General features: G+C 48.2%; 1 protein-coding gene across 1 annotated transcript in view; it reads left to right on the top strand.

The window, feature by feature from the left end:
- Positions 1-15970, top strand: part of FAM65B (family with sequence similarity 65, member B) — a 70916-nt gene that overhangs the window by 251 nt on the left and 54695 nt on the right. The gene's annotated exons all lie outside the window — the stretch shown is intronic.

Here is a 15970-nt window from a genome sequence, read left to right as displayed (position 1 = left end):
CTTCCTCAGCAAGGAGGTTACTGCAGAAGAAGACAGCTGGGGGGACACCAAGTGTGTTTTCTACAGTGGCTGCACTATGCAAAGTGGCATGTTGGGCATTCAACACCGCAGGTGCAGCTGTTGTTAAAGTAGTAGGGACTCTTTACAGGGGCTAAAGGCGACTTGCTACTTAAATTATCTGAGCAAAATTAGCCTCCTCCTCTCCGAGTGCCACAACCCAGGGCACAGATGCAGTGCCATAGCTTCTTATCCCTAAAACTTTCTGCCGGAGCTTGATTCCTCACCGCTTGCATCCTGTGCCGCCGTTTATGCGTGTATTGAGCGCTAGCTGGTCGAAATAGCAGAGGCAGATGAGACGACCCAGAGGAGGAGGAAGAATCTGGCCCGCGGTGTCTAATTTCTGCCGTTGCTCACTGCTCCCCTTTGCACTCGAGCAGGGGCCGGGGGGAGAACTTGCTCATGCAAATCTTCTCCCGGCCCCCGGCCCTCCGCAGTTTCCAAGGGAGTTGAAGGCACAAAGAGTTGCCTGGATCCGCTCCAAAGACCGTGAACCTTTAAACTCATTTTCAGCACAGCTTCAGCAAACCTCATTTAAACAAAGCTCAGCTGTGGTTGGTATGGAAAACTTAGCAGTGAATAGCACCAAATCAAGTTATCTGAGCCTCAGTGAAAGGCATCAACACAGGAAAGAAAGCAGCTTCAGTGATGTACTGTCTGTATTCAAATACATTTCTCACGTATATGAGAAATGAGTGAGGGACACTCCTCACCCTGTGTCCCAGTCCGGGCTCAGAAGGGCAACGGATTTGCAGAAAGGAGAGGTCAGAGCTTTTGCATTCAGGAAGAAATCTTGATAGTCCAGGGAAGACCTGGTGCCACTGGGAAAATCACCTGGCATTGAAAGTACCCTCTTGCGGTCCCTGCATCCTGCCCTCACACAGGTGGATGCTGCTTCTCAGGATAACCAACTCGATATGGACATTTCTGAGTGCTCTGAAGAGCGAGTGGGATTTAGGCTTCCTGGCTGTTTCTGAAACCTCTAGCCCATGTTCTTAATCAGAAACGTAGGAGGGAAGGAGAGGAATGTGTGCAGGTTATTTGACATTTATATTGCATTATCTGAAGGGAAAGATACAGTGCTTAAGAAATACTTTCCAGCTTCTCAGCTAAGTTGTTTCTGGCAGGGCTGATCCAGCAACAGCTAGAGGAGGCTGGCTTTTCAAAGGCAGGAACATTTTAAAAACCTCTCCATGACCCTGCTTGGAGCAGGAGGTTGGACCTCCTGAGGTCCTTTCCCACCTGAGTTATCCTACAAGCCTGTGAGCTGGTGACAGCCTCTTCAGTTCATCTGCATGTAAGCGGGAACAAATCTACCCCAGCTGCTCTCTCGGCCAGAGGGTCTGTTGGCTCCCAAACCTGCCAGCTGGAAAGCCCAAACAACATAGGCCCAGTGCTAGCCTTCCCCTTCAACCTCCTCTCCTCTCTCTTGAACATGCTGGCACGGAAACATTAACTTTTTGGCTGCTATTTCTGGAGCAGTGTTGACCCTGAACAACCCAGCACGCTCCCCGGGGCTGGGTGGGATCCGAGCGGGGAGGAGCAGTGCCTGTTTCGGTCACAGGGCAGCCCCCACCCTGCTTACGCTGCAGAGACCTAGGTACCAGCCAAAACTTACTCGCATATTTTCAGGCCAGACAGAGGCATTTGTCAGGTGCTGAACTCCGACTCCCAGCTCAGCACAGACCACAGCTTTTAGGGTGTGGGCTTTTTTTGGTTTGTTTTCCACATCCAGCTTGATTTGGAAAGCAGTGGTGGCAGATCTCCCGTCCACCTTTTTAACTTGTCCCAGTAGTTAGCTACTGTCACAGTTAAAGATAGCTACATCTCACTTCTTCTAGTGTCGATTTGTCTAGTTTTTTGGAGTTTGCTGCCCTCTTGTACAGGAGAGCAAAGAACTCACTATTGCTGTTATATATATATATATATATCTGTGTCTCATATAACTGTCCACAGACTGTATTCAGACTGCTCTTACCCTTTACCGAGCAGACTGTTATCAATGACTGTTTCGTTATAAAATGAGAGTTTTAATCTTTTAAGCATTTTCATGGTTATTCTTGGGACCATCCCCTTGGAGATGTGGACACCAGCATGAAGCCCACTGCTCCAAAACTGTTACACCAGGAACAAATCCAGAAGTTATACGATATGTTCAATCATACTTTATAAATATGTATATATATATACCAGGATCAGTTCAAGAATCCGCTAATATGTACAAGGACCGCTTGAGTCTTTTGGGGTGACAGCATCACATGAGGGTCTCCTCTTCATCAGATTTTCCTCTACAATCCTCAAGTCTTTCAGCAACAAAATTTCTCAGAGCAGGGTCAACACTATCCCATAATTATGCCCTATCATCTCCTTTGCTCCCAGCTATGCTCATACTAAAACCAGCTGAATCAGCTCACTTTCCCAAGTAGCCTGTTCTCAGAGTGATTTACTACTTCCCCAGACATTGTGCCATCTGCATATTCAGTCAGTCACTATTTTAAGTTCCCTTTCAGGTCACTGGCATAAAAAGAGTTAAATCCCATAGGGATGGAACCAATCTGTGCAGGTCCTCATTAGAAACTGGCATCCCTGATGATTCCTCAGCTGGGTTACATCTGTCATTTGGACTTGGTTTGGACTCATTCAGCATGTCCCAAATTGATCTACTCCATTTCTAGTTTCTTAGTCAAGATCTCATGCAGTACCAAGTCTTATTTCTTACAAAAGTCCAAATACACTATCAAAACAATTATTTTCTATAAAACCCTAATGAGTGCCGCTGATTGTATTCCATCTCCTTTAATTTTGCTTGTGTGACTCCTGCTTCAGCTATTCCATAACGAGGCCAGGACCACTGCCAGGCTATTGCACCGTTAGTGACACAACATTATCTCATAGCTCTCTGGAAATCCTCTGGTGTTTCAAGTTTTTTGAAAAAATCAACAAAGAGCTCCTTGGATAGCTCTTTTCAAAGCTATATTTTAAAATCCTCCTTTGGGAAAGATAAAGGGAAAAAAATATTTTCCCATTTATATAGACCGTAAGCTGGCACTGATATTTTCCCACATGCAAACAAAAACATTTGTTGAAAAGTTCCATTTTCTGCACCATTATTGATAATTCCACCATTTTCATCGACTTATGCTCCAATAGCATTGTTTTTCCTTACTGTACATTGAAAACCCAAGTCACAGAGCTGGGTGTGACAAGCTACAGTATACATATCTTCAGGAAAAATCAGGCTGACTCTTGCAATAGCTATTCAAAGGCTGAAAATGTTCATTCTCAAAGGAAATCTGTTAGTTAATTTTCTTGTTTTCTAATAACAACCTTGCACTTACATCGTACTATCTCCTTCAAAGGATCTGCGGAGACTTTGCGAATGACTGTGCTTAGGTTCAGTGAAGCACAACTCCCTCTCCTCTACAGCATGGCCATTGTTTAACAGGGCACAGCTGTAGTATGCAGAAGTTTAGAGAAGGAACTATTTTAGCCTCTTGAAAGTACAGGCAGTGAAATGTTTCGTTTCTTTTATGGCCTTACTCACTACGTTAATTCGAGGCAAGTGACTTCAGTTAGTCTTACACCTTTGTTAGGTCAAAACACGTACTTTGGGGAAAATGCTTTTTAATTCTTAGTGACTCCAAGTGCCTGAGATTCTGACATTATATTTCATTAAAAAGAAATCACTTCCACTAGCACAAGGCTTCCCCTCATCACTGCAGCCAAACAGGCGTGGGTTTTCCTTGGGTCTGTCTAAGCCAAGGGAGCCAGGAAGGCTCCTGCGGCTCCCAGGCCCAGGGAGGGAGGGAGATTTGGGCACGAGTCAGCTCTCTTGGCAGACCCTGATTTTCCCCAGGAGAAGAGCTGAGCACTCACACGGAGGCATGACACCACTGCCCCAGCACAGCCTTGGACTGAGGCCAGGGGCTTGGCACGGCAGGAGCTCCTAGATCAATGCAGACACATCCATGCGCAGAGTTTGCAAGCACTCGGCAAACACGGCAAGCATATGGGTCCAGGCATTTCATTAGCAGTGATCAACATATCCAAACTGAGAATGCACAGGAGAAATAGAAATTAGGCTGTGATTTAGTGCAGATCTTTTCATACAGCTGCTCCACACCAACCCCTCCTCACATTTCTACCTCCCATCTCCTGTATGTGCCCTCTGGTTGTACTCGTGGTAACCATGACCTGCCTCTCAGGCCAGTGCCGACACAAAATCCCAAAGCTGTCCTTTTCATAACGTTCAGTAAGTAAGTGCGTGCTCCAGTTCAGTAGACCAGAGCCCCGCTGGTCTACTGCATGGTGTCAGAGTCCCAGGGCCCTCTCCTTGCCCGGGACTGACATGCTGCTAGGGCACACAGACACGCTCCAGCACTGCCACCCATCAGGGCTCCCAGCAGAACAGTAACTGCATCAAACTTTTAAGGTATGCTTCAAAAATATACCAGATGCCTTTACATCCTTGTAAAGCCTGCCTGCCCCTTTTAAGAGAGAGAAGAGTTTTAGCTCTGGGGTTTGGGATCAGCTTTGAGGCTTAGCTGAAACAAAAGGTAGCTGCTGTTCATGGTTATGTGCACCACCTGGTGTATTGTAACATCGCTGCTGATGTCAGGGAAGAATGGGAATAAAGTCTTGGACGTTAACTTAAAGTCGAGACACGCTCTTTATTCAGCAACAACTCAGGTTAAGCAACCTTTCTCTTCCCCTAAAACAATACAAGACACTATGCTTTCCTCGGACATACAGCTGCAGTGTCTAAAAGTCACGCGGGGAGATCAGTGATGTCACAGCTTGTCCATGACCCACTGGACCAGGCTTCTTTCCATGCCGTAGCTAGCCGGCTGTTTACCCGCCACCGCCAGCCCCGCTTTGGTGAAAGCCAGCTCATGTATGTCCTTTCCCCACAAAGCACATCAAACTGATGCAATTTTAAGCAAATTATGTCTTCTAAGGATATTCATGTGTACTTATCAGTATGGTATTCCAGCGGATGTGTACCTCAGAGATTTACAGAGATACTGTTTTTCCTATATTTTCACCCCAAACAGAATTTGATATGTCTACTTTTTCCAGCATACGAGTGCCTAATATCTGAGAAATCTGTAGTAAAGATGAGCAGCCTTGCAATGTATTAAGCATGGGAGCTTCTCCTCCCTGACTGCTGGGAGACTAGCAGATGTTTTCAGACATTGTCCTGAAAATGTTTACAGGTCCCACCAGCTCTACCTGTCCTCCCAGCTTATCTCACATTCCCAGAGACGGAGAACGCATGTGCCATACTCACTGCAGCCCAAAGGAAGAGAAGTCCCATCACTTCATCACTAAGGCAACAGTGTCTGCTTCAACCAGATAGATAGATCGTAGTAAGAGATGTTTGGCCTATAAACTCAGATTGAAGCACCTTTCTCCAAGAGCATGGGCAGACCCACTTAGCGTGCCGGACAAGGACAGTGTGGAAAAAAGGGTGCACTCTTATGGAGCATTTTTGCTTATTCCTGTTTACGCGAAATGCTTCGCTCACCTGCTTCTTGCAGCTGCTTCTTTTTGGTCGTGGTCCATGGGCAGATACAGAGTTATGCAGATGGGTGAGAGAGCTTTTTGTGGTCGGAGGAGGCAGTGTGAGGCGCCCGTCCCCACCCGGGCACCCCCCACCCCAACCCACCCGCAGTGCCCTGGCCCCCCGGCGCCTCCACCACCCGCAGTGCTCTGGCCCCCCGGCGCTTCCAGCTGTCCTGGGCAGCTGGAGGGCTATTTTTAACAGGGCATCGCGCTCCGTAGTTGAAGCAGAAACGATTGAGTCCATGAGGCCTGAAATTAAAAAAAAGATTTAAATGACAGACACTTTCTGCTTTGTTGTCTCCCTGTTTTTTAATTAAAGATCTTTGATCTTTTTGGTTTTTCCTTCTCCGTGTCTTGAAGGCAACATGTTTGGTTCATATTTGTCGACAATATTTCTAGATCACTAATAATAGCAACAGCGAGGGGAAAAAACAGGTCAAATAAACAAGTGGCATTTAACCAGCCCTCAGAGAAAAGAGGAAGGTACGTACAAGCCAGAGAGAAATCACTGATTAGGTGTGCTTGGGCCACCTTCTAGGCTTTCAAAATAAGTGTCTCACCAAAGGCTGAAGCAAAACTGCCTTCCTTTGCACCCTTTTTTCCCCTCTTGTTTTCAGACAGTGTCTTTACAAAGCTCCATGAAACACAAGCTTTTTGTCCTCCATCATTAAAGTCACAAAATAAACGTGGCTTGGCTAGCATGAGCTGGTGGCATAAACAACTTCACCCCTTTAACAATTCGAGGCACGGCTCAGCCGCCTCTGAAATGAGCTTCCGCCTGCCTGGATGCTAAAACCAGAGCCTTGTGGTTGGTGTATCAAGGGTGTGACAGTCACAAAACAACCGGGTCAGGAAGTGCAGAGTTAAAAGGCGAGGAGTGAAAACACTCTGAGAACATGAATTAAAGAGAGAGGGGAGAGTAGTCAAGCACTTGACAATGTCACAGAGGCACTAAAAAGTCAATGGTGGGATGATTTCCCAACAGTAGGATTTCTCCTACATCTCACCATCGCTTGGGGGATGAGGGGTGTTGTCAGGCCCCACAGAATTTTAAGCCATATTGTCTCGATCTGGCATCTAAGAGCAGGGAAATGGTTTGAAGACGGGTCCCACTGTGGCTGCCACCTAAGCGATCCTTCCTTACTGCTGAAATTCACAGCTCGACCTACAGACCTTCTGTCAAGGCGGGTGTGTGTGCATCTGCACACCCAAAAAAGATCAGGTGGGGAGGGTGCAGGAAAACATATACACTGTGAAGAGCCACTGATATTCCTGTGTCTTTGGCAACTGGATAACAGATGAAGCAAAACCGCTATGGAAATCCTGAGCACAATAGGCTTAACGCTGCATAACTTACGGGGGCTGACATTGGCTTACTCTGGTTTAATTGCAACTAGTCTGGGAATTCGAAAGTTCAGAGACCCAGAGCTTGGAAATGATGCCTAGAGTTTAAATAGTTGGTAGAAAGGTGGAAAGACAAAAAGTGAGGTGGAAAGAAAGGAAGCCACAGAGAGAGAGAGTGAGAAAATAAAGTTGGATTTTGGGGAAAGTCCCACTGTGACCCAGTCCCTGCCTGAACAAATGGCAGGGGATAAACACTTCTGGGTGCACCCAAATTGGGGCAGTTCAAATCACCTCTATTCCAACCTTCTCAGATAGTTAGCGTCCTCAGTCCTCAAGCTGGCTTCCTTAAGTTCCCCTTATAGTCAATAGTGAGTGTGTGTGTTGTGTGTGTGAGAAGGAGGGAGGGCAGCGGATGGAAACAAGAAGCCCCTCCAGGTGCCTATTCAGAGCATGGAAACGGGGATCCTTCCTTTAATTACCTGCTGGAAAAGCCTGGCAGCAGTGGGCACAAACGTGGCTGGTGCCCATGTGGCAGCACGCACGTCCATAGGGGTGGCTGGTCCCCAGGCAGGGCGACGGGAGGCAGATCCACTGCGGGAGCCAGGAAGCCTCATTTCTGTGATAACGGGTCCCAGCTAGAAAGCCCCCTGCAGCAACCGCTTAGCATTAAAGTGATGCTCTACTTGTACGTCGCCTCTGAACGGGACTCAGTAGCTAGGGTACCACCTACACAGGTCCAGGGTTACATTCCCCCAGCGCACAGCAGTGCTGTTAGTTTTGCCCCACTAACTGCTGGGAAAACTGCCTACACTTGGTGCTGCCCTATTCACTGCAGTGCGGGAGCTCCGCGCCCAGGTTGCTCCTGCAGCATCACTCACCAGACCCGTGCCAGGACAACGCCTGGCCTTTACTGCCCATGTCATGGCATCGCAGGAGCCTGCCTATAATTAATAACGATCCATCCCACAGAGAAGAGAAGACACTGAAAATACCCCAGCCCCACAAACACTCAAGCCCACAATCCCCTCCCTGACCGAGGTGAAATGACCACCCTGGGAAGCAAAACCCAAAACTGCCCCAAAAACTCAGACGAAACTGTCTGAGGCGCATGTAGCATGGCACACAAAGGCTTGCAACACCTCCCCTTTCATCATGCCAGGCTCCTCTTGGGGCCAGCCCTGCCTTCCTGCCCACCCCATGCCCGGCCCGAGGGGAAGTCGCCCACAGTGACGAGTTTTTGTGCAAGTGATCCTCTCTTCATGCCATGCAATACCGGACTGAGAAGCCCCCCAGGCTCCCCCGAGGAGCGCATCTATGGTTCGGGAACAGCAGTGGCCGAGTGGCGATCCGGGAGCTTCCCTGGAGGGGTGTCAGTGCCACCCACGGCAGAAGAGAGAGAGACAGCCTCTCTGAGGGGCTCTATGGGATGGCTAAAAGCTCTGTGAATATATTGTCAGTACCATAGACATTAAGTTTTCAAGGACTCCCACAGAACCCTCTTGGAGACAAGCTTATAAAATCTCATGTCTTTCCCCTATGGCTCTCCAAAGTTTGTGATTAAGATGCCAGTGGCTAATAAGGCTGGCTGGCATTCAGGCTCCACGGCATAAATGGAGCTTCGTTCACATAATTCTTAATTTGTGGTAGCTGAGGGCAGTGGAAGAGCTCTGCTGTGAATATGGGTGCAACCTACAAGGCACCATGTTCATTTTAGCGGAGTGGTTGTGACTGTGTAGAAGTGCAGTTTGCCAACTGAGAGCTCCCTGTAAGTTTTGGAGTCCCGCTCACTAGGGTTTTCTCACTTGAGAAGGAAAAAGCAACATATAGGACAGGGCCCAGGTAATGTCCCAGAGCTAACGGAGGTAGTACCGAGCAAATGAGACCTTTTTCTGTCTCAAACATCACCGGCAGACCAGAGGTCGCTGTAGTTTCTTAATGGTGGTGATGTAAAGAGCAGAGCGAGCACAGCCTGCTTCCTCTAGAGAACCCCTGAGTTCTGGGGTGGCATCTGGAGAATCTGTCTGATTTATAAATGGAATGGTTTGGGGAGTTTTGGTTACATCAGGACTGAAGGATTGGGTCATAACTTGCAGCCTTCACACTGAACTAACAGATTTCCTTCTCTTGAGCTTCTTGGAGAAAAGAGAGATTTTATAGATGTAGATAGATTTGAAGCTAGATAGCGTCTCTGGGATCCTCCTACATAAACATGCAAGGAGTGCCACACTAGCAATACTAGCGTACATTTAACAAGTGAGGCACTTTTTTTGTTGAGAGGGGTGGGAATGTTGAAAAGGGTCCATATAAAAATATTCTCAAAGCAAAATGAAGCCACAGGAGGAGCAGAGCCCTCCAGCACTGCTGAGCTCAGCTCTGGAGTTGGATGGCTATAGCTTGTTTTTTTTATTTTCCTGTGGAAAAGCAGGCAGCTCGGGAGGTCTTGCTCTGCTCTGCCTCTTCTGTCGCTCTGGGGAGCTTCCTGCCCTTTCTATTCCTGATGTCTGTTGTGAGCCAAGGAAGAGTTAGCTTAATCAGCAACACCAGCCACTGATCAGTGCCAAGCTGTTGTCATTAATCACTTCAAAAATCACTGCGCTGAAAATAGTACCCAGGGTCAGATGTTCAAATACTGGCGTGGTTTAACTGGTGTCATTTAACCTCAGCCACAAAGCCAGGCCACATCCCTAAAGAAACACCATTTCTTTGCTTTACATTACATATCATTTGTGATTTTTTAATTCAAATCCACTCATAGCCCCAGTGACATGGCACAAAAAGCTGCTCTTCGCCTTTCCTAGAGGAAACGACTGCTGCGAGTGGTTAAAAACCTCCAAGTCAAAAGCAGGCTGGACCAACAAGCAACCTGTATTCCCCCCAAAAGATGCATAGGGGTACTGGCCTGAGGGTTTGGTCACGAGCTTCTCCATGCTGCGGACCCCCTCTCTTCTTTGGAATCTCAGTCCAAATATTTGGCAGATGCACTTGGGGCTCATTACGTTACAGAGGCAGCATGTTCATTGCGCTCCCCCGAATGGCATTTCGTGTGCGCTGCACTTGTTTTATATTTGCTATATTTAAGCCACAGAAATATGCACTGATGAGGAAAAGAGGGCTGTGGCGGTATCTTGGAGGCAGGAAGGGAATGAAAATCATTTCTCAAAGCTGTGGTCCTCTGTGCAGAACTGTGGCCCAGGAGAAGGAAAGAGGAGCGCGGTCAGCTCGGGCTGCTGGTCACACTGAGGACCCCGCTGGGTCACCCGTACAGCTGTCCACCTGCAAATGATTTCAGGGCAACTCGGGTTTTATACCAGTGTAACTGAAGATGGAAATTGCTTGGTGCCTTTGCCCCAGAGGACTCTTCCTGGGTTTCTATTATGAAACGGTTATGTTAGGAACATGCAGGAATAGGGGTGTGCAGCACTGCAGGGTTCCTACACAGCAGTTGATTTTGAAACTTCTCTGGCATTATTTGCTCCTTTCTCTCCACCCCAGCCTTTGCATCCTTCTCCCACCTGACCATCATTTTCCCCAGACCACACTCTTCATCCCTGCAGCTCCTCCCCTTCTTGCTGTGGCCTGTAGGACATGCTGAGCAGGAGGAAGGTAGAGGCTGTCCCTATGCTGCTGCTGGAGGGCACAGCAAGGCAGGCCAAAGCTCCCAAGCCGCTCTTTCAGTCATGGACCTAGGATACCTTCGGCGGTTGCTAACATGTCCCAGAGTGTCCTGCCCCACATAACAACTATCCTTTGTGATCCTTGGTCCTTCCAGGCCAATTGCCTGCTTCATAGCATGGGGTGGACGAGGATGGGGCTGGCCCAGCCGTGCCTGGGACTGCTAACCAGAGTGTGCTTGGGCATGTACAAAGAAAGGCTTTCTCCTCCTCTGCGCTTCAGAGCTTGCCCAAAATTTGCCTCTCAAGTGCAGGTGAGGCTGCAAGGGGAGGCTGGAGGTGAGCATGGGCTGGGTCCGCATTTTAACTGCAGTCCTGATATAGCCAGCATGTTTCAGCAGTGGGTGCTACTGTCTGGTAACATGGGTAGAGACAGCATCAATCCCTAAGAGACCCGCAAACACAGCGGGGACCTCAGCCCGCTGTCGTGATGGAAGATGAAGTTTGTTGCAGGAAGCCGGGTGGGAAGAATTGCATCCCACTCTCTGCTCTCCTCCAGGCAAGGTGGGAGCGAGGGTTTCGAGGCAGTCCAGCAGCAGGACTTCAAGCCAGCCCATTGCCAACAGCATGGAAGAGGTTGTCTGACAGCTATGCTCCCAAAAAGCAGAGTGACAGCACCATATCTGTTGCTTCAGATCTCTGATCACTACCATGGCTTTGATCATCGCATTGCATAGCTGACTTCCAGCTGTCCAGGAAAGCAAAAATAAGTTTCCAGAGGTTTTTCATGCGCCTTAAGTAGAAAACAAGGAACGCTTTTCAAAAACGAAAGGGAGGAAAAGTAAGGCCAGAGCCACAGTACTAGACATGCCATCCACACACTTGGCATGCACTTAAGAGCGGCTCAGCCAGCCCTGGTCGCTAAGCACTCTGAGAAACTGGAATGTGCTGCTCCCTCCAGCCCTCCATGAACTCTCCCCCATTGCCACCCAAAAGCTGCCCAGAAGAGGCATCTCAGCTGATTTTGAAAGGGGGACAGTTCTGGGGGGAAAAAATGCAATCAGTGGCTCCTTCGTCCTGCTCCCCCAAGTTATATATGTGAAGGCAGGTAGGGTGTATGTTTGTGCGTACGCCTCCTGAAGTTAACTTGCTGTCTTCAGATGGTGGCAGGGGCACAGGCAGTGGGTGGGAAGTGTTCTTGCTCTAAAGGCAGCTATCTCAGACCATCACAAATGCAGCACGGTGGAACGAAGAAGAGATAAAAGAAGGATTACCTATGGAAAGCGTTATCTCTTGCAGTGCATTAAAAGCTAAAGGCAACTCCCCTTTCTGTCCCTAGCCCCCTGCCTCCACACCTGTAGCTTGCTGTTCCTCGGTATACCAAGTGTGTCCTGACCACCATGCCACAAGGCACAACCACTGCATTACACTTCCATCATTCCCAAAGATCCAGCTGTGCTGAGCATCTGGCCAGAAGTCCCAGAAGATTGAATCTGTTCCTAAATCCCTGCAGGAGATCAGCTTAAGTAACTTCTTCCCACAAAGTGCCCTGAGAGCTGCAGGTGGAAAGCTTTGCAAAAGCAACATCAAGAAAAATGAGGAACTTGAGGGTGGAGCAGCAACACAGTGATGGGAAGTAAAAGCAGGGAAATGATTGCACAGTGGTTAGAGGGTGTCAGCAGTGAAAAACAAGTGGGTATCAAAAGCTTTTAGAAGGAGAGCAAGAAGTGTTACAGGATGACGATAAGTGCAAGCCAGATCTACTGGGCAGGCTCGTCTGACAGAGAAGGTATAAATACGGGAATGGAGTCAACCCACAGAGCAGCATGGGCAGGGTGTAGTATAGAGAGTAGGAGAGTTGTGGCAACAATTTAGTATGTTTAGCTGGAAAGAGTAATGGTGAACTTGCATACGGTCAGCAAGTTAAAGCTCGCGTCTTGCCCAGATTGCTCATGGCAGGGATCAGGCTCTTGCCTTCTACGTCTCCAGTAAAAGCCAGGAACGCTTTTCAAAAACGAACCTGCCAAGTGATGGTTCTGGCACCTGCCACCTTCCCCACTCTCAAATCTTCAAAATTCACCTCTTTTTTTGGACCGAGGTCTCCAGGTAAGAGCACTCAGGTTTGCTACCGGTGTTCCCACAGGAGATTTGCCTGGGTGTGATACCTGCTGGAGACGTCCCGTGGGGCGTCCGTCAGCAATATGAAGATGCACCCCCTTCTGAGCAAGGGAGTTCCACAGAAACACAGTGAAGAGGGGTTACAACAGAAAAAGCCCATGTACAAATTGTCTTCCTTAAAGGCTAGGGCAGGCCTGATCTACCTCAGACATCCAAAGCTCAAAGCCACTGCCTGCCCACCCGTCCCCCCACCTCCTTTGGCCTCTTGCTGATCCGAACATGCTAGCAAGAGACCTCCATGCGAATTGCTATCTGCACGGTCTGCTGAGCATTGCTACCCACCACCAACCCTCGCTTTCAGGTGAATGTAGTCACCCAGGAGTGGGCTAAGTCTTTGTATCTGCGTAGCAGACATTGATCCCCACAGTAAGCAGGGAAATTGCAGCAATATCCCACATTTTCACAGGGGTCCTCACAGAGTCCTCCCTCAGAGTATCTTATGGGGGAAAGAGGGTTTCCCCCAGACCACCGGGTCCTGCTCCCCCTTTCCAGGTTTCTCTAGACACGTCTGCAATGGACCTGAAAGCCAGGGGGTCCTCCTGCTCTGCTGATTCAGGGGGATTCAGCGGGCTGGAACCTGTGGGGCAATGGGAAAGGTGAAGTACTTCTCATTATATCCACCCCCCAGAGCGATGTGTAACTGATGCATATCAGCCAGAAAATCCTGCTCAGCCCTTGTGAGAAGTCTTCCGGGTGCCTGGGAGGAGCAGAGCATTTAGGTATTCTCAGACTATAATCTCTTGTCTGATAATCCTGATTTACTCTTTGGCCTGGGAGCAAAGGCTAATAGAAAGCAAAGTGCTCCAGCAAAGCCCAGCAGGTAATTTAGGAACTCTGGCTTAGTAGTCTCAAGTACAATGTGGGGTTACCATTGCTGGGAATTAGTGTTTGTGAAGGGGCACTGGAGCTGGCACGGAGATGGAAGTGCAGCATAATTGGGAATTACTGGTTTGGAAAGGTCACTGTTTTCTGGAGACAAAGCTAGAATCAGCTGTTGTCACTTAGAAATTTCACTGGGGACATTCACGCTGACCTATTTTTAACATAACAGCAGATTACACTGCAATACAGTGAATAATTTCTAGGAGTGGTAGCACAATCACAGCCACAATACAATGGCAGCTTCAGTTCCTGCCTAATTATGGAGGGAGGCAGAGCTCTCTGGCATTTTCCACTGAATTAGCAAAACAAGACACACGTGGAATGACCTACCCGAGCCTTTCAAAAGCATGTGTGTCAGGATGAATACATGTCCGGAAGGACTAAGTGGGGCAAAGATTTTATCTAGAGCATCCTTAACCCTACTCAGTTTCCGGGCAGTTTCGGCAAGCTACAGCACTGGGAGCAGGGGAGTGGGAATGCGTGTAGGGTTGGGGGTGACAGAGGGGAGGAAATTAGCTTTCTGCATTTGCTATGCAAAACTATATTAAGAAACCAAGAGAAACAGCTCATGCATCCCTAGCACACGTATTTGCATAGGATAGAGAATATTTCCTTGAAAGAGGAGGCTGCAAATGAATGAGGTATTTGCATCTGCAACCTTAAGTTCAAAAAATCTTCTGCAAGATAAGACCAAAAGGGCCAGAGGGAATTTGTAACATGGGTTACACATAGAGTAATTGCCAAGAACTACTGTAGGAGGTTCAAGGTTGAAGGAAGATGCTGCAATTAGTATGTGGCACTGAAAACCTTTAACAAATTATCCAGGCTTCCACAGTGAGAGCTGCCACCCCCTAAAAGGCTGAAATGGACTCAAAAGCATATTAAGTATGCAAGATGAGACATTTATAGCTTTCAGCATTGCCACAAATATTCCTTCTCCTCTTCCCCTGGCATTCCACAGCCTGAAGCGCGCAGCTGCTTTTTCCAGAAAGCAACTTCTCCGCCTTGGCCTCAGAGCTCACGTCCTGTGTGAAACACATGAAACGGGGGCATAGTTGATTCAGCCAGACACATAGAAAGGTCACCCTAAAAATTTCGCCTGGCAAGCTACAGCACTAGCACTGTGTCAGCAGCGGCCCCCTACACTTTTTCCAGTGGAGAAGTGGGTGCCTCGGGAAAAGCCACCGCCGCGACTGCTGTAGAGCGCATCTGAACTCAGAAACCTTGGAAACAGCCCTTAGGCCCCAGAGGTCTGCATGCCAGTGTGAAGAGCATCCTTTTCTGCTTTTACTGAATCTGGAGTCGTTTTCTCCCATTTCTGCTTCTTAAGGCTACAGGGCGCTGTTTATTTTCAGCATACAATATAAATAACACATGTTCATTATTACTGCTGAAAATTACTTAAGATGATAGGTCAGCTGGATTGGCAGCTTGGATTTTTTATTCAGTGAGTTTTGTTTTCCACGCACAATGCTCTGTGAAACCCCAGCTCTTATTCTTTGTTGTTGTTTCCTAAACTCCTCCATATGGTATCATCCTATGTGTGACAGGTCTGTGTGCTCCATGAAAAACATTTGCATTTGAAAGGGTGAGTCTTCCTATCCTGACCCAAACTGGGAACGATACGGGCATACAGGGAGAGTATCAGTATTGCCTCCTCAAGCCCCCTTCCAAATTGTGTCCATTTACCAAGCCCAAGACTTGCCAGAGGTTCGCTCTGCCCCACAAAAAGAAGCACTTCCAGCTGTTTAAGAGAGACAAGGGAGAGCTTGTTGAAGGAGCTTCAAATGTTGGAAGAGGGACAGCAAATCATACAGAAGATATGACATGGGTGGTAGCTGAAGTGAAGTCCAGTATGAAAAAAAGCTGCAGAAGAGAAATGGAGAAGTCCTAAGGCCAGCAATAAATATATGCAGAGTCCTTACCTCTAGAGAGAGATGTATTTATAGTAACTAGGACTATGTATTTTGGAAGGAGGACTGAATTTGAAGAAAACACCCCACAATCCGTGGGAAAATACAGCTTTCCTGCCCTTTTATCTTGCTCAGGGTAATACACGAAAGGTGCTCAAAGGAAGAAATGTACGCCCCATTCATTGCAATGTCCCTTCATTTCTATTCGTCTTTAACTGCTGTCTTCGGCCCTCCCAATATCCAAATTTAGAGCCTGCATTCGCACACGCTACTGAAGGCAACGGAGGCTACAGCGAGTAGCCCACCGGCCACGGGGAAGAGGAGCGGCGGCGGCCCGTTCCCTGCACCGTTCCCCGGGGGACGGATCAGAGGTATTTTGCGGATCTCCCACCTTTTGGCCAAGCCGCCCGAGAGGCAACA

The sequence above is a fragment of the Pygoscelis adeliae genome, unplaced genomic scaffold (genome assembly GCF_000699105.1).
Source record: "Pygoscelis adeliae isolate BGI_AS28 unplaced genomic scaffold, ASM69910v1 Scaffold135, whole genome shotgun sequence".
Lineage (NCBI taxonomy): Eukaryota > Metazoa > Chordata > Aves > Sphenisciformes > Spheniscidae > Pygoscelis > Pygoscelis adeliae.
This window is presented reverse-complemented; position numbering and strand designations above follow the sequence as displayed.